General features: G+C 40.4%; 1 non-coding gene and 1 pseudogene across 1 annotated transcript; one reads left to right on the top strand and one right to left on the bottom strand.

Moving 5' to 3' along the window:
- Positions 1-2,242: 2,242 nt before the first annotated feature.
- Positions 2,243-2,346, top strand: LOC130038261 (U6 spliceosomal RNA). The gene has a single exon (XR_008794639.1). It is a non-coding gene; the product is annotated as a U6 spliceosomal RNA (small nuclear RNA).
- An 8,082-nt stretch (positions 2,347-10,428) lies between these two features.
- Positions 10,429-22,410, bottom strand: part of LOC130038116 (DNA-directed RNA polymerase II subunit RPB9-like) — a 152,661-nt pseudogene continuing 140,679 nt past the window's right edge.

The following is a 22,410-nucleotide window of genomic DNA, read 5'->3' as shown; positions in this document are numbered from 1 at the left end:
GGATACTTTTGGTAGCATGCCAGGTTCTCCAGAGTAAGAACTAGATAATAAGATGTTGTGTGGCCACAAATGCAGCCATGTGCTTCCGGGAGCAGGATTTTATCGTCTCTGGGTCTTGGTCATTGATGGGATTCACGGCGCCAGGGTCAGCTGGTGGGTATAACACCTACATACTAGAATATGGGGGATTTGGGTGGAGGAGGCCCCAGTCCCAACCTGAACAGGCTTGTAGATCTATGTCCTGGGTCCCGCACACCTGGGTTCCTCTGCTGGTTCCTTCAGGCCTGAGGCTCGTCCAAATGTGTGGAGAGTGGTCTTAAGCATGACTGTGGCTGGAACCAGAGGTCTTCAGCTGCCGGGGCTCTGCTCGGGGTGGGGAGGGAAGCTCAACCCACCCTCCTCCAAAGGGCCCTGGTGAGGACAGCCAGGCAAAGAGGCAGGAGACTGCATTGTTCTCTTCCGGGTGCAGGGTTTAATAGTCTCTGGGTCTTGGCCGTTGATGGGATTACAGGGCGCCGGGGGCAGTTGGTAGGTGTAATGCCTACGTACTAGAAGATGGGGGATCTGGGTGGAGGAGGCCCCAGTCCCAATCCGAGCAGGCTTGGAGATCTATGCCCTGGGTCCCGCACACCTGGCTTCCTCTGCCGGTTCCTTCATGCGTGAGATTCATCCGAACGTGTGGAGAGTGGTCTTAAGTATGGCTGTGACTGGAACCAGATGTTTTCAGCTGCCAGGGCTCTGCTCGGAGTGGGGAGGGAAACTCAACCCACCCTCCTCCAAGGGGCCCCGGTGAGGACAGCCAGGCGCGAAGTTCATAATATTCTTTTTAAATATATTTTTTATTGATTGAGGATCTGTGATTTATAATGCTATTTTTGGTGTGTTTTATGCGCAAAATCCTACACCACATCCATCATCAATGTACCCACTTCCCTTCCCCATGGAAATCCATACCCGTCCCCTTAATACCCCCAACTTAATTTTGTGGATCAGTTCTCCTGTTGTGTTGTCTTTGGCCCTTTATTGCTATGTTACATCCTTGGGTCCCACATATTAGTGAGATCACTTTGTGTCTATATCATTCTTTCTGATTGATTTAACTCAGCATATTCTATAGTTCTATCTATATTTTGAAAATTACATGATTTTGTTCTTTGTTAAAGTTGCACAGTATTTCATTGTGTATAACACAACTTCTTTTTTGCTTTATTTTTATTGAGTCACTGTGAGATACACAGCTACAAAGCTGTTCATAATTGAGTTTGAGTCATACAATGTGCCAACACCCATCCCTCTACCAGTGTACATTTAGCACCATCAATGACCCCAATTTCCCTCCCACCGCCCCGCCACCCCACCCCAGCCTGCTTCTATGGCAGGCATTTTCCTCTCTCTCTCTCCCTCTCTCTCTCTCTCTTTACCTCTCTCTCTCTCCTTTTGCTAATTATGGTCCACAACACAAATACTGAGAGGTTATCAATAACACACTTCTTGATCCAGTCATCTGTACATGGGCACTTAGGTTATTTCCATTTCATGGCTATTATAAAAATTATATGAGTAACATAGGTGTGTATTGTATCCTTTTGAATTAATACTTTTATGCCTCAGGAATATAAAAAGTGCCCAATATCATTCATGATTATGAAAATAAAAACAACATTGCCAGGGATTATGGCATATATTAAGAAGCCTGGGAAAAGCCAGTGTTGGTGAACGTGTGCTAAAAAAGGAATACTCATCCAATGTTGATGGGAATATCATTTGGTTTAGCCTCTATGGAAAGTAATATGAAGACAACTAAAAAATAATAGGAATAGAATTTACATATGGCCTAGCAATATTACTGCCCCCAAACATAATATTCATTATACATATTTATAAGTTATATGTATATAACACAAATATATAAATGTATTTCTATTTAATTGTATTCATATAATACAAATATATGTAGCACTGCACTGTAGCATTGTCCTCCCATTGTTCATCAATTTGCTCGAGCAGGCACCAGAAATGTCTCCATTGTGCAATTTGCTCGAGCAGGCACCAGAAATGTCTCCATTGTGAGATTTGTTGTTACTGTTTTTAGCATATCCAATACAACACAGGGAACTTGCCAGGCTCTGCAATATGGGCGGGATACACTCAGCAGCTTGCCGGGCTCTCTGAGAGCCAGTGTCTCAATCAATAAAAAAAATAAAATTAAAAAAATTATAAAAATATGGACTCCTTCACGAATTTGCTTTGGCAGCACATATACTAAAATCGGAATGATACAGAGAAGATTAGCATGGCCCCTGAGCAAAGATGACAAATATATGTATTTATATAAAATGTATTTATATATTAATATTATAACTGAGTTTATATTATATTAATAGCATTATGATGTTATTTATATATACACAGAACTTAACAAATCCATTATTTACAAAAATTTCACCCTTCAATATTGGAGGATGACTTTTCATTTTGTTGTTATTTTTGAAAAGTAAAATCATTCATTTTGCTGATAATCTCTTGATATCGTAATTTCTTTATTGGTTACTGATTGGAATCATATTTAAGAAATCATTGTTTTTCTGGAGCAATTGTATAGCTGGTAGGGCTTGCATGCTGTCAACCTATGTTTGTTCCCCAGCAATACATATGGTCATAGGACTCTTGCCAGGAGTGATGCTTGAGCACAAACCCATGAGTAAGCCCTGAGCACTGGTAGGTGAATCCCTCAAACAAAAAATAAAAATAAATCATTGTCTAATTCAAGGTAAAAATATTTGTGCTTATATTTTCTTCAAAGTTTTTTCTTCAAAGTTATTTTCTTTATAGTTTTAAATTCCTGTTTGCTTTTTGGGTCACACCTGGCGATGCACAGAGGTTACTCCGGGCATTGCTCAGGGGAACATATAGGATGCTGGGAACTGAACCTGGTTTGGCCGCGTGCAAGGCAAACGCCCTACCCGCTGTACTATCGCTCCAGCCCCACACGGCAGGTAGGGCGTTTGCCTTGCATGTGGCCAACCTGGGTTAGATTCCTCCATTCCTCTTGGATAGCTGGGCAAGTTACCAAGAGAATCCTGCCCACATAGCAGAGCCTGGCAAGCTCCCCTTGGCATATTTGATATGCCAAAAACAGTAACAACGAGTCTCACAATAGAGATGTTACTGGTTCCCACTAGAGCAAATCGATGAACAACAGGAGGACAGTGCTACAGTGTGTATAAAGAAATCATAATTTCCTTATTCAGTCATCTATTCTTGGACATTTTGGTTGTTTTTAGATTTGGGCTATTGTGGATAGTGCAATATAGGATTCCAAATTGTTATAAATCAAGCAAAAATCAACAATACACAATGAGCTCCAAAATCTTAAAAATAAAAGCAAATAGTCACAAATGAGAAAACATCCATTAACTCACAACAGATATTTTCCTCAAAGAAACTACTGGCCAGAATAGAGTCACATGATATATCTAAAGTACTTAATGTAAAATATCTCCAAGATTTCTCTATCAAGTAGTTCTGAAGGAGAGATAAAATGTTTTATGGACAAGGACCAAATAAATAGGTAGGGTACATTTGCACAACTTAAGTTCAATTCTCAGCACCCCATTCAGTCCCCTGAGCCTATTAGTAGTCCCTGAATACAGCGCCAGGTTTAAGCCCTGAGTTAGTTCCTTACCTGATATACTACCTCTCTAGCCCCTAAAACATCTAGAGTTAATAAAAATGATAAAATTCTTTAAATCATTAATTTTACCAAATATTAATCAAATAAACTCACAATCAAAAGGTGCAGAGTGATGGGTGAATAAGAAAACAAACTAAATATTTTGCTTTTTTAGGAAACAACTTTAATGCTATAGAAAAATTTTAAAATTATAGACAATTTATCAACAGGTAAATGGTGGACTAAAACAGGAGTTGACTGTATACAACTTCTAAATAAAAAAATAGATTTAAGATAAAAGTGTAATCAAATGGTTAGATTCTTGGCACTGTGTATGGTTCCCCTAGTTCCACCAGTAGTGACTTTGAACAATGAGCCAGGAGTAATCACAGAGCCAAGAGTAGCCCCTGAGCACCATTAGGTATGGCCCAAACCCTTCTTCAACAAAATATGTGATAAGAGATAAAATTGCACATTAAATAATGAGTAAAGGGTCTACACATCAAGAGAACTTAATAACCAATAACATATTCACCAAATCAAAATAAATAAAATAGATAACAAGTCTAAATATAGATATGAACAGCAGCATAATTGCTGTAGGAGATAATCTTTTACCATTTAACACAACTAGACACAAATCAACAAGAAAACAGCTATCTTACATGAGAAGACTGAGGCCAGGGAGACAGTCCAGCAAGCAGTGTGCTTAGGCAAGCTGACGTGACTTTGATCTTCGTCATCACGTATGTAGCCCTGACAGGAATAATGTTTAGGCAAAGATATATCAACAAACCCTGGAGAGAACTAGGTGTGGTGAAGAAAGAAAGAAAGAAAGAAAGAAAGAAAGAAAGAAAGAAAGAAAGAAAGAAAGAAAGAAAGAAAGGAGGGAGGGAGGGAGGGAGGGAGGGAGGGAGGAAAGGATGGAAGAAGAGAGAAGGAAGGAAGGGGAGAGAGGAAAGGAAGAAGAGAGGGAAGGAAGGGAGGAAAGACTAAGGAAGGAAGGAGCGAGGGAGGGAGGGAGGGGAAGAACATATTTCAATATCCTTAATGAACATAGAGGCAAAGCTCCTAAAGAAAATTTTAGTGAAAGAAATTCAACAAGACATTGAAAGGATTGTCCACCATAATCAAATAATATTTGTTTCAGGAATATACGGGTGGCTCAACATATGCAAACAAATTAAAATGATACATCAACACAATGAAAGATAGTTTATATGATCAGGGCCAGGGAGATAGCTCAGACATCCGGGATTCAAGCTTTGCCTGCACAAGACCTGAGCTCAAACCTCAGCTCCACAGATCTCCACTCTGAACAACACTGAGTATAGTGCTCTGACAGGGACAGAAATTACAGTAAATCATTGAGTTTAAATAAATATCAAGCATAATCAATGAGGAAATAAAATCAATTACCTTTGCAATGGCCATAAAGTAAAGAAAGCTCTGAAAGAAAAAAATCAGTCAAAAGATAATACCTTGGGTGTATAGCACCACTAGCAGGTCAATCTGTACCTGTGAGGCGAGTTCTTCAGTAGCCTGACGGCGCCTTCAGACTTCCAGATACCTCAAAATTGCTGCTGTGCCTCTGGCCAGACCCCCAAAAACTTGGGGCAAAATTTACCAAGAAAGTAAATGGCCAAAAGTTAGGTATGTGGGAAACACACCCACAAACCACCTCCGACTCAGCTATACAATTGGAGGCATGGCCTCTCTGGTTCCTAATTGAACTGCTTAACAGCCATGATCCCAGAGACTCAGAAACAAATCTCAAAACCCAGCGGCTTTTGGCAGAAATGCGTCCGGTCCCTGCAGTAGGTTACCGGTGCTGGGCCAACCCAGGTGGGAATACGTTTCGTGACTTGGCCTGCTTCCCCTTGGCGGCTCAATGGCCGTCATCCTCCAGAGGACATTAGACAGTCAGGCTTGGGCTCACAGTGATGAAACTTGTTGGGCCTCATGGGATGGGAGTGGAGCCAGGCCTATCCTCCCCACCCCAATGAGACCCCATGTCATTGCCCACGAACAGCCTTTATGACTCCTGATCAAGCTGCTTAATGGCCATGATCCCAGAGGCTCAGAAACAAATCTCAAAACCCAGCGGCTTTTGGCAGAAATGCATCCGGAACCCACAGTAGGTCACTGTCGCCGGGCCACCCTGGGGGGTAAGGGTGCTCTCCCTCCTCCTGCTTCTCCCTGGCGGCTTGGTGGCCATTATCCTCCAGAGGCAACTGGACAGTTAGGCTTGGGCCTGCAGTGACGAAACTTGTTGGGCCTCACGGGATGGGGGTGGAGCCAGGCCTGTCCTCCCCACCCCAACGAGACCCCAAGTCATTGCCCATGAACGGCCTCCCTGGCTCCTGATCAAGCTGCTCAATGGCCATGATCCCAGAGACTCAGGAGCAAATATCAAAACCTAGTGGCTTTTGGCAGAAATCCCTCCAGATTTAAATGTTAAAATTTTGGAATTTCAAAATCACATGGCCCTACTGCAGCCATGCAACATCATATGTTATTCATAACCAGCAATAGAACACAAATTGTCTACGGTTGCCTTTTCAGCATATCTGAGTGTTCGGGTAAAATATCAAATAATAATGGTAGGTCTGGTGTTGAAATATTGAATGTGATCAAAGTAGAGGGAGAGTAATGTGGAAATCATCTGCCCCACAGGTAGGGGGAGGGTGTGGGATACTTGGGTATACTGGGGTATACTGGGGTTTTTGGTGGTGGAGAATGGGCACTGGTGAAGGTACGGGTGTTTCATTTTACGACCGAGACTTAGACCTGAAAGCTTTGTAAGTGCTCTCACGGTGATTCAATTAAAAAAATTATAAAAATAAAAAAAAAGTAAGGTGGAGTTCACACACAATTCAATCAGCTAATCAGTGGCTGAATAAATAGCAGTACTCCTACAAAAAAAAGATAATACCTTGTTCCAGGGTATCAGAGAGTCCATGCAAATGGAGCTGAAGAAGTTAAAAATGAGCCAGTCACACCAACAGAATTAAACATATGGAGGGCAGTTTCAGTGATATTGAAAATAAAATTCTAGTCACAACCAATAATGGAGTTACAGAAGAAAAAGAAGTAGAAAAATAGAATAGAATGTAAGATTTGTAATAGGTAATAGCAAGATAAATAATCTTTGTTTCATAAGAATAATGGACAGGGTAAAGAGAATGGGGAGAATGGCTGGTGGAAGAAATAATAACTGATAATTTTCCTGATATCTGGATAGAGGCTCCTGCTCATAATCAGGAGACCCAAAGAGTATCAACAAAATAGATGCCAAAAAATGCCAAAAATAATAGTGATCCAAGTGGTAAAAAGAAAAAGAAAAAGAAGAGAGGGGCTGGAGTGATAGCACAGTGGGTAAGGAATTTGCCTTGCACGTGGCCAACCTGGGTTTGATTCCCATTATCCTATATGGTCCCCTGAGCACCGCTAGGAGTGATTCCTGAGTGCGAAGCCAGGAGTAACCCCTTTGCATCGCCAGGTGTGACCCAAAAAGCCAAAAAAAAAGAAAAACAAAAAAGAAAAAGTAGAGAAAAACTACATAAAACGGGAGAGAAGAAAATTCTGCAACCCAAGTGAAAACAGAGATAGATAAATGGGACTATCTTAAACTAAGAAGCTTCTGCACCTCCAAAGAAACAGTGACCAAAATACAAAGACAGTCTACAGAATGGGAAAGGATATTCGCCGAATACACATCTGACAAGGGGTTGATATCCAGGATATACAAAATACTGGTTAAACTCCACAAGAAGAAAACATCCAACCCCATCCAAAAATGGGGCAATGAAATGAACAGAAACTTTCTCAAAGAAGAAATCCGAATGGCAAAAAAGAACATGAGAAAATGCTCTACATCATTAATCATCAGAGAGATGCAGATCAAAACACAATGAGATACCATCTCACAACTCAGAGACTGGCCCATATTCAAAAGAACAAAAGCAACCGATGCTGGCGCAGATGTGGCGAGAAAGGGACACTCCTTCACTGTTGGTGGGAATGTCGACTGGTTCAGCCCTTCTGGAAAACAGTATGGACGATTCTCAAAAAATTAGAAATTGAGCTCCCATTTGACCCAGCAATATCACTCTTGGGAATATACCCCAGAGAGGCAAAAATGTATAGTCGAAGTGACATCTGCACTTGTTTGTTCATTGCAGCACTCTTTACAATAGCCAGAAACTGGAAGAAACCTGAATGCCCAAGAACAGATGACTGGTTAAAGAAACTTTGGTACATCTACACAATGGAGACAATGGAGTACTATGTAGCTGTTAGAAACGATGAAGTCGTGAAATTTACCTACAAGTGGTACAACATGGAAAGTATCATGCTAAGCGAAATGAGTCAGAAAGAGAGGGATAGACATAGAAAGATTGCATTCATCTGGGGGATATAAAGTAACAAAATATGAGATTAATACCCAAGAATAGCTGAGATCAGCACCAGGAGGATTACTCCATAGCTTAGTGGCCAGCCAGGCATTCTAGAGGAAAGGGCAGCTCAGATAGAGAAGGGAACACCAAATAAAGTGTGTTTGGAGGATCCTCCCAGGAGAGGAGATGCATGTCAAAAGTAGACTATGGACTGAACATGTTTGCCACTCAATGCCTCTTTTGCAGACCACAACACCCAAAAGAGAGATAGAACACAGGGGATTGCCCTGCCACAGAGGTGGGGGGAATGGGGGGATGGGGGTGGGAGGGATATTATCCACGGTGGTGGAAAATGGGCACTGGTGGAGGGATGGGTATCTGATCATTGTATAATCAAACCCAAGCACAAAAAATTGTAAATCTACAACTGTACCTCATGGTGTTTCACTAATAAAAAAAGAAAAAAAAAGAAAATTCTGCAACCCAAGGGAAACAAAATGTAATTGAAAGAGACCATCTTTCTCATATATTACAAACCAGAAAGGAGTGAATTATACATTCAAGGTACTAAACAAAAAAATCTAGACTAGAGTCCACTCAACTGCAAACCTATGATATTGACTTGAGGGAGAGACATGAACATTTTAAGACAAAGAGCTGGCAACAATTGCATCAACTAAAACAATCCTGCAAGAATTATTGAAACTCCACCATAAACAGCAAATAAACTCTGGCAAAAACAACTTGATTTCTTTTCCTTTTTTTAATTTCCCCCTCTGGAAAGCAAGATGGCAGCCGCCTCGGAGCTTTTTGGAAAGCCAGGTATGAGCAGGTCGTGACGGGGCGACTGAAACCTCATGGGAAGGGGGGTGTTCCCGGCTCGTCCTTCTCGCCCTACAGAGGTCACGAGTTGCCCCCCATGAGTGGCTCTCCGACATGGCCATGGCTCCAGAAGCACAAGGACTTAATTCAGAGCCCGACAGATTGCGGCAGAGAGGTGAATGGACTATGCATTAATCCACGTCACCATGCCTGTCTGGAGGGGAAAGGTTGTTGCTCCCTTCAGCCTTTATCCCTCTGGAAAGCAAGATGGCAGCCAATCTCATAATTATCTGACTCTTGGCAGAAATACTTCCAGGCTTAATAAGTAAAATACTAGAAATCCAAAATCTTGCGGCCGCTATCGCGGCTGTGTGACATCATTTGGTTCTTGTAACCAGCTGTAGAAAACAAATTATTTCACAATGCCTTTCCAGCAGGTCTGATTTTGGGGTGTAGACTCTGAATAATAATGGTGCATCTTTTGTCGAAGCAATGAATCTAATCAAAGTAGATAGAGTGTTAACTAGAATTCATCTGTCTCACGGGCATTGGGAGGGTTGAGAGGGGGGTTTATTAGGGTTCTTTGTGGTGAAAAATGGATACTGGTGAAGGGAAATGTGTTTGATGATTGCGTGACCAAGACTTAAACCTGAAAGCTTTGTAGTTTTTTCCACAGTGATTCAATAAATAAATAAATTAAAAACAGATGAAATTCTTTTATGCATGGATGAATTATTTGGCGTTTACTTTCATATTAAATCATTTGAATCCCACAAACAAAAAAAATCAACTTGATTTCATACTCACACAAAAATAGCAACACAGCCTTTTATATCAATAACTTTTCTCTCTCAATGTCAACTGAAAACATTCCCCTTAAGAAGGCAAATCAGACAAGACCACAAATAGCCAAAAACATAATTAAAAACTAGAAATTGTGAAGTAAGGTAGCTAGAGAGGGCATAGTCTCTAGGGCAGCGAGCCAAGTAAGGAGCCACAGGGAACTAGAAGACTACTTTTAAACTAAGGTGCCTACATGAGCACTTAGGTCAGAGGGCATTCCAGTAGTTTTAGAAGTACACCAAAGCAGAACTCTAACCCAAGACCACCATCAATGTGGTCCCCTTGCCCACAAATACAGCAGTGGTAGGGAGGCCTCTGGGGTGGCTGTAGCTCACGTGGCCACGGTTTTTTTCTCCTTTCATTGTGCTTTGGACTCACAGCTCAACCTCCATTACCTAATTCTTACAAGAACATCCTGGCTATCCTGAACATATTCGGCCAATTCTAAATAGCCTCTTCTATTCCAATAATTCCAACTAGCCTATTCTAATCAAAATACATCAAAATTTACCAAAATAACAATGAACGTAAAAATTGAACATGGCTATTGGAAAGGAATACATTAAATGAAGCTACACTATACAGGCCTCACATAAGTCACAAAAGAGAACCAAAGAGAATGTTAATATTCTTTCTTTTAACAGAAAAGAGTATTTATGACACGGAGGGCGGGGCGGCTGCGGTAGGGGCTCACTCGGTCCAGCAGTGGCCTCAGTGCAGGGCTGTGCACACGTAATACAGGCGCATTGCGTCCTCGGCTCGGGCACTGTGCGACTGGAAAAACACCGCCTCCTTGTGGCCGCACTTTTGGCAGGGGTGGTCCTCGGTCCGCGGCAAGGTGGGGTCCTGGGACACATTGGCGATGATCTGGGTCAGTTCGTCCACTTCATGCGTGATTTTGTTGACGTAGATGCAGCTATTACGGCTTCCTGCTGGTAATCGCAATTCCGGCACGCGTAGAGCAGAATGCGGTTCTCCTTGTCTTCCTTGGGGTAAAGCATGTTGTTACATTCTTGGCAGAACCGGATACCCACGAAACCAGGCTCATAGGTCCCCGTCCGGTTCCATAGCGACGTTCCGCCCACCAAGCCAAACGCACTTGCTCTCGAGAATGTTAATATTCTTGAAGGAGAAAAGGGAGACTACCATTGACCAAACTTTTCAAGAAACTTCTCTTAAAGCAAAAGGGGGATCACTGGTGATAAACTGGAGGGATCCACCTCCATACTCCTACAGAAACAAGAAGAAACAGTGCAGATCCCCACCACAAAGAATGGATGAAGGAAAGAGCCCCGAAGCTTCAACAAGGAATATCCATATACTATCTCACCAATAAAGAAGTCAGAGCTGAAATGGTGAGGATGTTCAATGAGCACAAAGAAATGGTAGAACATACATCCAGAAAATTAAAGGAAGATATAAAAGAAACAGTGTAATGGATAGCCAAGAAAATACAGGAAGAAATGAGAGAAGAATAAAGGAAACTACAAACAGAAGTGTCACTAATAATTCAGTAGATGAAATTAAAAACGCAGCGAGTGCCTTCAACAGTAGAGTGACAACAATCGAAGAGAGAATCAGTGAGCTTGAAGATGAGCTGAAGAAAGCATATAGGCAACAACAGACAATGGAAAAAGACCTGAAAATAACTATAAGTTGAGTCAGAGACTTAGGGGATGAACTCAAGATGAACAACATAAGAATTATTGGAGTACCATAATGACAGGAAGTCAGCCCCACTGAAATGATAACAGTTAAAGATATCATTCCTGAGAAGTTCCCAGAGCTGAAGAATGAGGGCATCCAGATCCAAGAAGCCCAAAGGGCTAAAAGAGACCCTAATAAAAGACTCCAAGATATATCATACTTAGAATGACAAACACCACAGATAGAGACACAATATTGCAAGCAGCAAGGTCAAAGAAGGAAACCACATACAAAGGAACACCCCTTAGATATAAAGCAGACTTATCAGAAGAAAACTTCCAAACCTGAAGACTTGATCACTTGATCACTTGATACCCCGTTACTCATCGATTTACTCGAGTGGGTGCCAGTAACGTCTCCATTCATCCCTGTTGCGTGCTAGCATAGCCCAATGGCATCTGCTCGTTCTAGGAACATGCAGAGCCTCAAACTGATCATTTAGGGTCTTGACGAAGAAGTCTGATCATCTTGTAGGTGGGCGTCCACACGATCTTTTGACGTCCCATGGAATCCAGTCAGTAATAGCTCTAGTCCAGTGGTTGTCTTTAAATCTCATTACGTGTCCAGCCCATCTGATTTTTGATGCCTTGACAAATGAGACAGTGTCCCTGATTCTTGAGCGTTGATGGAGATCAGAACTCCGGATTCTATTTCTCATTTGAGTGAAGCATGATACTCCAAGCATAGCTCTTTCGATTCCTCTTCGAGAGACCCGAATAGTGTTCTCATCCTGTTTTCGTAGGGCCCAGGACTCTGAGGCATATGTTAATGCAGGAAGAACAGTGGAATCGAAGAGATGTGCTCGGAGCTGGAGGTTCTTTGTCCTCTTCGTTATTTCTTCAAATAAATAAAATCCATTTCTAAAAAAATGGATCTCATTCCCCAGTAAACCTGAAGACAATGGTGGAAATAGTAAAAAAAACTCAATGAAATGAACGCCTCACCAAGAATACTTTATCCAGCTAAACTCTCACTCAGACTCGAAAGAACAATACCCTATTTCATGGATAAAGTTACAGCTCAGTAACTTCATAGACTCAAAACCAAACATAAAAGACGGACTAAAGGGGTTACCATAAGACAGGAAAAAACCTTACAAGCACAACAAACCTCTACAGGAAGATGGTGCAAAACCCCATGACAATAATCTTTCTCAATGTCAATGGTCTAAATGAAACAATTAAGAGACAGAGTCGCAAAATGGATTACAAAATGAAACCCAACATTCTGCTGCCTACAAGAAACATATCTGAATAGTCAGAGCAAAAATAGACTCAAACTGAAAGGATGGAAAAAATCCATCAAGCAAGCAACCTACTCAAAAAATCTGGGGAAACCCATACTAGTATCTTACAACATAGATTTCATGCTGAAAAAGATAAGAAGGGACAGAAAAGGACATTTTTAATAATAAAGGGATATGTACAGCAGGAAGAAATCATACTTCTAAACATATACGCACCCAGTTAAATACTTAACACGAATTAAGTACTTAAAACAACTGCTAATAAACTTCAAGGAGGACAATAGTAGCAAAACAATAGTAGTTGGAGACACAATAGTAGGAAAACAATAGTAGTTGGAGACATCAACACAGCCTTATAACCTCTGTATTGATCAGCAAGACTAAAATTCAGCAAGGAAGTACTGGATTTTAAGGAAGAAATAGAAGTAAAAGGGCTAATCAATTTACACAGAGCCTTACATCCTCAAAAAAACCAAATTCACATTTTTACAGTGCACATGGAGCATTTTCCAAGCCTGCTTACAATGCAGATTGTTACAACATGCCAGTCAACCGAAAACTTGCATTCAGTAGACCGGGAACACCCTTAAAAGCGATTACAGCCCCCCAAAAGCCTCCATCCCTCTTGGAGAGCTCAGCAAGCTACCCAGAGTATCCTGCCCGTACAGCAGAGCTGGGCAAGCTACACGTAGCGTATTTGATATGCCAAATAGTAACGATAATGGACCTCATTCTCCTGACCCTGAAACAGCTCCGAATACGCCATTGAGCTATGCTACCGTGCGATAGGGACAAATAGAGTCGTTACTGGTGCCCAATTTAGTAAACTAATGATCAACAGGATGATAAGTGACAAGTGATACAAGTGATGTATTTTTATATATTTTTATATAGTAGAAGACTAATATCCATGGCCAGGGAAAAAGGGTTAGGAGGACTGGTAAATTGTTAAAAGTAACCACAAATGAGTGTAGGGCTGAGGGTAGGTAAGATAGAGAAGAGATCAGTATGACAATAGTAGCTGGGAATGATCATGCTGGAAAAGATATTAGAGTTATATATAGGTAAAAGGATTGCCTTGATAATCTCTCAGTATCAATATTGCAAACCTCAATGCCCAAAATGAGAGAAAGAGAAGAAAAGTGAATTCCATACAGGTAGGCATGGGGTGAGGTTTGGTGGGTGATGGGAGGGAACCTGGGAACACTGGTGCTGGGAAATGTACACTGGTGGAGGGGTACATGTTGGAATACTGAATGGCTGAAATTCAATCATGAACAACTTTTTAGGGGTCTATCTCACTGTGACTCATTACAAAACTTTTAAAAATAAATAAATGATGTAAAAAACAACAAACAAACAACGAAAAAGAAATGGGAGGTGTTATGTTACTAATTCTAAACTGAATTGTAATGCCATAGTGATCAGAATTAGAATAAATTAGAATAAATAGACTGGAATAAATGTAAGCTTTCTGATCAATGAATCAGAATTTCATGCCCCATGACAAAACCCAAAATATATGGATAGTTTATTCTAATAAGGGAGCTGTGAAGATTATTTGGTGTAAAGATACATTCTTCAACAAAAGGTTTTGGAAAAATTATAACAAATGTGAAAAATTAAATCTTGATTCATATATAACACTTTATACTAAATCCAATGCAAATTGGATCAAATACTTTGAGATCTGACCAGAAACCATACAGCACATTGAGGAAGAAAAAAACACTTTAATATTTGTACCTCAATGGTGTGTTCAATTTTCTGATACCACTGGCAAAGGCAACAAAACCAAAAGTAGACAACTGGGATTCCATAAAATTAAAAAACTTCTGCATGACAAAAGAAGCATGGTTTAAAAGACAGCTTACAAGATGGGGAAAATATTTACATTCACTACATCAGGTAAACTTCATATTTCAAGGATATACAAAGTTCGCTCAAAGATCAACCAAAAATTTTTTAAAATACTATCAAAACGGAGAGAGAAAATTAATAGACTCTTCTCAGAGGAAGACAGGCAGACGACCAGTAGGAATAGTAATACATGATCAGTATCACTTATAATCAGAAAATTCAAATCAAGATGACAATGAGATACCATTTCACACCAGTGAGAATGACACATATAAAAATAATAGCAACAACCTGCGTTGGTAGGTATGTGGAGAACAAATACCTCTTATCAACTGCCTGTGGGGTTGTTTTTTGGTTCAATCCCTGCGGAAAATAATATGAAGAGTCCACAGTAAACTTAAAATTGAACTTTAATATGAACCAGCAATCCTACTTTTGGACAGCTACCCTGAAAACTTAAAACAGTTATTCAAACAGAATTATGTACACCATGTTAAACTTTGTGGTTAGTACAATAGCTGAGATATGGAATAACCCTTCAAGTCCTTCAACAGATGAATTAAGATATTGTATATATACAAATGGAAAACTATGCATCTGCAAGGAACAACAAAATCATGCAATTTTCTGAAAGATAGTTGTATCATATTGAATGAAGTAAACCAGAATAAAAAATACAAACAGGGGATCATCTCATATTTCTGTAGTATATAGAATAAGTGGATGAGGAAATGTAATGTTGTGAAGGGGAGATTCCTAGATCACCTTTGAACCCAGAGGTTAGTGAGGAAAAGGACAAAAAATTAAAAAAATAAATCAAGGGGATAAGGAAGATGATAAAGAGAAGTAATGGGTTGGGTAATGGATAGGGTAAGTAATGGATAGGGTTGGGTCTTCAGTTATACTGGTTATATGGGAGAGTGGCATAGGTATATACCCAAAGAACAGACTCAAATTGAAAATATGATATCTAAATTGCATCCACTGAATTTTGCAACTTGCCTGTCAAAGATGATATTTTGATGATGGGGGGAGTGAGTTGAAGAGGTATAGGGTTTGGGAATATTTGTGGAAGGAAGTTTCAGTGGTGGTAGGATTACTGTTGAAGTATACACCTAAGACTCAACTGTCAATAACTTTTTAAAAAAGATATGTTAAATTAAGTAATTCAGAAAAAGAAATACATATATACCATAGTCATAGTTCTGTGTGGTGTATAGAATAACTGGACAATGGAATTCAATGTATTAAATGGAGGTTTATGTCATCCTTTCTCTGAGAGTATAGGGATGAGAAGGACAGAGAAAGAAAGAAATCTAATGAGTAAGGAAGAAGAGAAAGGGAAGTAACAGGAGATCTACTATCAAGGACTTTGAGTACACTGATGATTTTGGTGAGTGATATAGCTATGTATCCAAACCTCAGATTCAACAACACTAAACAGATGAGATACAAACTTCAAAAATCAGACTTAAAAATTTCAATGTGGTAGGCTGGTCTGGGGTAAGTTTCATAGGAAGGAATTTGGGAAAACTAGTAGAGGGAAGTTCACACTGTGGTGGGATTGGTGCTAGAACATTACATATCTAAATCTCAACTATTCATAACTCTCTCTAAATTATGGTTCTTTAATAAAATAACTTTTAGAAATGTTGGAGCACATAAAATTCATAATAAGCCACAAGAGTACTGGAAATCAAAGAGCAATAATACTCTATCTATATATTTATATAGATATACACATATATATATATGTTTGTGTGTATCTGGCATCCAAATTGTAAAAGAGAAAGCAAAGTACACCTACTGCAGATTACATGATAATGTACATTGGAAGCCATAAATACTCCAAACATACTAGAAATAATTATTTAATGTTATTAAGTGGTAGCTACAAATCAAAACTAAATTTTTTATAAATTTCAATATATGGAAACTGACCTATAGAGAAAGAAATAATAAAAATTATTTACAGTTATAGAAAATGTTATATACCAAGGAATTAACAAAGTATATTTTTCACAATTTAAAATGGAGGAATGAAAAATTAGATATTTTCCATGTTAATTGACTGGAAAAATTGTTACTGTTAAAATCTCCATCCCACATAAAGCATTATAGTCACTCACCAAAATTTGTATCAAAAATTCAATAGAACTGTCTGAATACACAGAATGAAGATTAATAACATTTCTAAGAAATCACTCCCTGAATTCCAAAGCAGTTCTCAGAAGAAAAAGCTGGGAGGCACCTGGTTCCTCTATATTTTTTTCTGAAACAGTATTGGTATATTTATTTAGTCTTTTTTTTTTATTGAATCACTGTGGGAAAAGTTACAAAGCTTTCAGGTTTAAGTCTCAGTCATGCAATTATCAAACACATTTCCCTTCACCAATACTTATTTTTCACCACCAAGAACCCCAACCCCCCCCCCCCCCCCAAACCCTCACAATGCCTGTGAGGTAGATGAATTCTAGTTAACACTCTATCTGCTTTGAGTAGATTCATTGTTTCGACAAAAGATGCACCATTATTATTTAAAGTTTACAATCCCAAATCAGACATGCTGAAAAGGCATTGTGAAATAATTTGTTTTCTACAGCTGGTTACAATAATCAATGATGTCGCTCGGCCACAATAGCGGCTGCGTAATTTTGGATTTCTGGTATTTTACTTATTAAGCCTGGAAGTATATCTGCTGAGAGTCAGATAATTATGAGATTGGTTTCTGTGGCTATGGAGTCATGTCCGTGCCAGAGAGCCGCTCGTGGGGAGCAACTCGTGACCTTGGTAGGGCGTGAAGGATGAGCCGAGACGCCCCCCTTCCCATGAGGTTTCAGTGGCCCTGTCACGACCGGCTCATACCTGGCTTTCCATAAAGCTCTGAAGTGGCTGCCATCTTTCTTTCCAGAGGAAAAAAGGCGGAAGGGAGCAACACTCTTTCCCCTCTGGGCAGGAATGGTGGTGTGGATTAACGCATAGTCCATTCACTTTTCTGTCGCAAGCTGCCAGGCTCTTCATTAAGTCCTTCCTTGTGCTTCTGGAGCCATGGTCGTGCCAGAGAGCTGCTCTTGGGGGGCAACTCGTGACCCTATTTGGTCTTTAAGAGCACAGCATTCTTTGGGTGAAAGTGTTTCAGGGAACTAACAATAAAGAAGAAATTCCCTGATGCAGTGATGCTATTATTCAAGATCCCAATGGTTTAGCATCATGAAATGGCTTAGTGCTTAGGAATGAACCTCTTCACCAGCAGCAGCACAAAGACTAACATTACTAGAATACCTATTAGAATCCCGGAAGCAAAATAGAAAACAGGGCTTTGACTCAAAGTCCTTGCATAAAGGAAGTACTTCCATTCCAGTTTTAAATTTTGTACTTCCATTCCAGTTGTAAATTTTGATGATGGCAGAAGCATTTTACCTCAGAAGTTTTAATTACATCCATTTCCTTCAAAGCTTTACACCTTGGAACTGACAGTCCTTCCTCTGGGAGCTGCGCTGCCGCCTCCTCCCCACGCACCCCGCCCCTGGGCAGCCGGCCAGGAGCGACAGCCAGAGAAGTGGCCACTGCATCCCCGCTGGGCTCCAGCTGAGAGTCCTTAAAATGGCCGGGCCAGGAAGAAGCGTGCGGGAAAGGCCCAGGCGCCTCCTCCTGGCCCGGGCGGAGGAAGAGGAAGAGGAGGAGGAGGTAGGCGATGGGGAACGAGGAGGAGGTGGGGAGGGAGGACAAGGAGGAGGAGGAGAGGAGGAGGAGGGGGTAGGGGAGAAGGGAGGGAGGAAAGAAGGAAAGGAGGAGGAGAAGGAGGAGAGGAGGGGGAGAGGGGAGGACGAGGGGAGGAGGGGAGGACGGGGTATGATCGTTTCCTCTATTTTAAACTAAACTAAAAAACTGTAAAATCCAAAACAGCATAGTATAACAAGAAACAAATGCTCAAACCAATGGAATGAAATAAATAGCCCAAAATAGAAATTCATATAAATTGGCAGCAGAATTTGCAATAAAAGGACAAAGAAAATAAAATGTACAAAACATATCCCTTCAACATATGGCATTAGAAAAACTGTATGAACACATGCAATGTAATAAAATTGGACTATTTCATTCCATGAACAAAAATTAACTCCGTATTGATTAAAAACCAAAAATTTTGATCCAAATTCATAAAATACATAGAAAATCACAGGCAAACAATACATGAGTGTTTTGAGTAGTCTTTAGTAATTTGATTACACTGGCAAGGAAGACAAAATAGACAAGAGACTGTGTTTTTATAAAAAAAGAGCTTCAGTATTTCAAAAGAAACTGTAACTAAAAGGTCCCTGAGAACTAAAGAAAGGCTAGGCAGGAATGACATAAGGGTGTCTGTATCGAACTCAGAAACACCCAGTTTGCTACCCACTTCAAGAGTGAACCCCACCCACAAATGGGAAAGGACTGATATTCAACCTGACTTGGATTTGCCCAGCCCAGCTAAGCTACCTGAGAACTTGTAGGATAACATTTGGTTTGTCCTTTCAGCCTTGCCGCAAGAAACTTAGTTTACCTTAAATCAATGTCCTTTCTGTATGGACAGAGGAAGACAGTTAATATTATGCTTTTGTAACTTGGGAGTTGATTGACTCAGAATAATATTTACTCCTGAGCATCTGCTTTCTCGACTTTGTTGCCCTTAGTCGCTAGCACCCCCAAAGCAGGGTCCCCGTGAGGGACTGAATGGACCCAGGACATGCTGTGAGTTACCCTGGCATCGAAATGGGCCAGGTCAAAGTGCCACAATACTCAACTATAAGTTGAGAGCATGATCATGGACAGATGCTGTCATGATCCAAAAGTAACGATGAGGTAAGGACCCTGCTGGGGTTAGGAAGATTAATCTGGCCTGAGGGACTGCGGTCTGGAATACATAGTGAGATGTCCTCAGGAAGAACCAAATCTTAAGTTGATATATGTCTTACTGTGCTCATACTGAATGACATTGCTAGAAATAATAGAAGTAGATTAACTACAACTAAGTGGATTACTAGTTGAGAAAAGAAGAAAGTGACACACCCTTGATGGGATCCCTCCATTAAGCATATCTCCTAGTAATTCGGAGTAATCTCTTTAGATGAGATTTTATACTTGAGTTAATCTCCTGGAGGAGTGGCCTTACCTCTCTTTGTTGATTTTTTTAATGTTAAGCCCACCTTTTTATCACCATCCTATGTGATTGTTATATTAACTAAGACTGTAAGAGTGGACGGGGCAGAGTCAAGAATCCAGAGCGAAGAGCTCCAGGGAGCAGAGTCAGAATCAAGAGCGAGAAGGGCTCCAGAGAGAGAAGTAGAAGCATTCCAGAGAGAGAAGCAGAAGAGCTCCAGAGAGAGAAGCTGAAAGTCTCCAGAGAAAGAAGCAAAGGGGCTCCAGAGAGAGAGAGATCGGGAGAGACCAGAGGAGACACTACAGAAACAGAGTCAGAGAGACAGATAGAAGAGAGCACAGCAGCACAAACAGAAGCAGAGAACAAAGGAGGAGCCATCCCTATCCAGTTCATACATAGCGTCTCTAGAGCATCAAATGCGGGCGGTGAGAGAGAGCCATCTGGAGAGCCCGCCAAAACATATCATCATCATCATCATCATCATCATCATCATCATCATCATCATCATCCCTTCTTCTCCTTCTGCACATTTGTACTTTTACAAGAACGAAAGAAAGTTCAGGCAGGCGTCACATCAGGGACTCTGGATCAAACTCAGGAGCCTCATTTTTGCTCACCAGGTCAGGTGTGAACCACGCCCACAAAAGGAGTAAACATAGAAAGACAACCTAACTGCAAGTTTATAACCACAAAATATCACACAAGAAAAAACTCCAAAATGCACAGGTCACAATGGCAATGAAAGGTAGAAACCCACCAGGCAAAGAGAGTGAAGAAGCTAACCCAGATGACCCAACCAGTAAGAATGAGCTTTATAAATTCTATGCTAAGGAACTCAGAATGGAATTGTTGATGCATAAGGAGCTAAGAGAAACAATGGAACACACTGCTAATAAAAAATAAGATATGAAAGCAGAAATGAGAAAATTACAAAGGAAAAATACAAACAGAAATGGCAGATCTGAAAACTCTGGTAGTTGAAATGAAAAACTCACTGGAAGGCCTCAGTCACAAAGTAACAGCTGCTGAGGAAAGAATTAGTGAGCTTCAAGATGTGGTGCAGAAAATTTAAGGAAAACAGGAGAAGAGAAAAAGGACCTTCAAGACAAACCAACAAATGATGCAATAAAGCCAAGAGGAACAACAAAAGAATCACTGGAATACCAGAGGGGCAGGAAGGAAATCCTGATGAAGAAGCAGCTGTCAAAGCTATCATTGCTGATAAATTTCTGGAGCTGAAGAGCACATGCACCCAGATCCGAGAGGTCTAAAGGGTGCCAGCTAAAAAATCCAAATAATCCAAATAAAATTACTTCAAGACATCATAAGCAGAATGACGAAAATCATAGGTAAAGATAGACTACTGAAAACAAGAAGATCAAAGAAGGAAAGTTCTAACAAATGAACATCCTTAAGATTTGCACTGACTTATCCAGGACTGAAAATGTTGGTGGAATATAGTGAAAAAACTAAACAAAATAAATGCTTCAGAGAGAATAATTCATCAACCAAACTCTCATTCTGATATGAAGGAACAGTACACAATTTCAGAAATAAAGAACAACTCAGAAAGTTCATAAAATCAAAACTATTGTTACAAGAACTAAGTGCGCTACTTTAAGACAATACAAATCCCACAAGTGCAGCAAACTCCAAGATAAAGATAGCACAAAATCCCATCACAATATTATCTCTCAGTATCATGTCAATAGACTAAATGCAAAAGACACAGAGTGGCAGGATGGATTAGAAAAATGAATTCAACATTCTTCTACCTGCAAGAAACATACTTGAACATTCAATACAAACACAGCCTCAAAGTCAAAGGCTGGAAAACAATTCCCCAAGTAAATAACAACCTTAAAAAGCTGGTGTCACTTTATGTTCTCCAGATGAATGTAATCTTTCTATTACACCCAAGAATAGCCAAGATAAGTACCACGAGGTTTACTCCATGGCTTCGAGGTCATCTAGGGGAAAAGGCAGCTCAGATAGAAAAGGGAGCACCAAATAAAGGGTGTCGGGAGGATCCTCCCAGGATGGGAGATGCATGCTGAAACTAGAATATAGACCAAACGTGATTGCCACTCAATGCCTCTTTTGCAAACCACAGCACCCAAAAGGAGAGAGAGAACAAAAGAGAATACAGAGGCACCACAGAGGCAGGGTGGGATGAGATTTTGGGGGTGGGAGGGATACTGGTATCAGTGGTGGTGGAGAAAGGGCACTGGTGGAAGGATGGGTACTCGATCATTGTATAACTGAAACCGAAGCACAAAATTTGTAAGTCTACAAATGTACCTCATTGCATTTAACTAATAAAAATTTTTAAAAAAAGAAAAAAAGCTGGTGTCACCATACTTGTATCAGGCCACAAGACTTCATACTGAAGAAGGTTATAAGAGACTGTTAAGGTCATTTCTTTTTTTTTTCATTTTTTTCCCTTTATTTATTTTTTTTACAGTTGTAGATTTACAATTTTTTGTGCTTGGGTTTCAATTATACAATGATCAGATACCCATCCCTCCACCAGTGCTCATTTTTCACCACCATGGATAATATCCCTCCCACCCCCATCCCCCTATCCCCCCTGTCTCTGTGGCAGGGCAATCCCCTGGGTTCTCTCTCTCCTTTTGGGTGTTGTGGTCTGCAAAAGAGGCATTGAGTGGCAAACATGTTCAGTCCATAGTCTACTTTCGACATGCATCTCCCCTCCTGG

Source organism: Sorex fumeus, unplaced genomic scaffold (genome assembly GCF_029834395.1).
Source record: "Sorex fumeus unplaced genomic scaffold, SorFum_2.1 ptg000073l, whole genome shotgun sequence".
NCBI classification, from domain to species: domain Eukaryota; kingdom Metazoa; phylum Chordata; class Mammalia; order Eulipotyphla; family Soricidae; genus Sorex; species Sorex fumeus.
The sequence above is the reverse complement of the archived record's forward strand: the minus strand, read 5'-3'. Positions and strand labels throughout refer to the sequence as shown.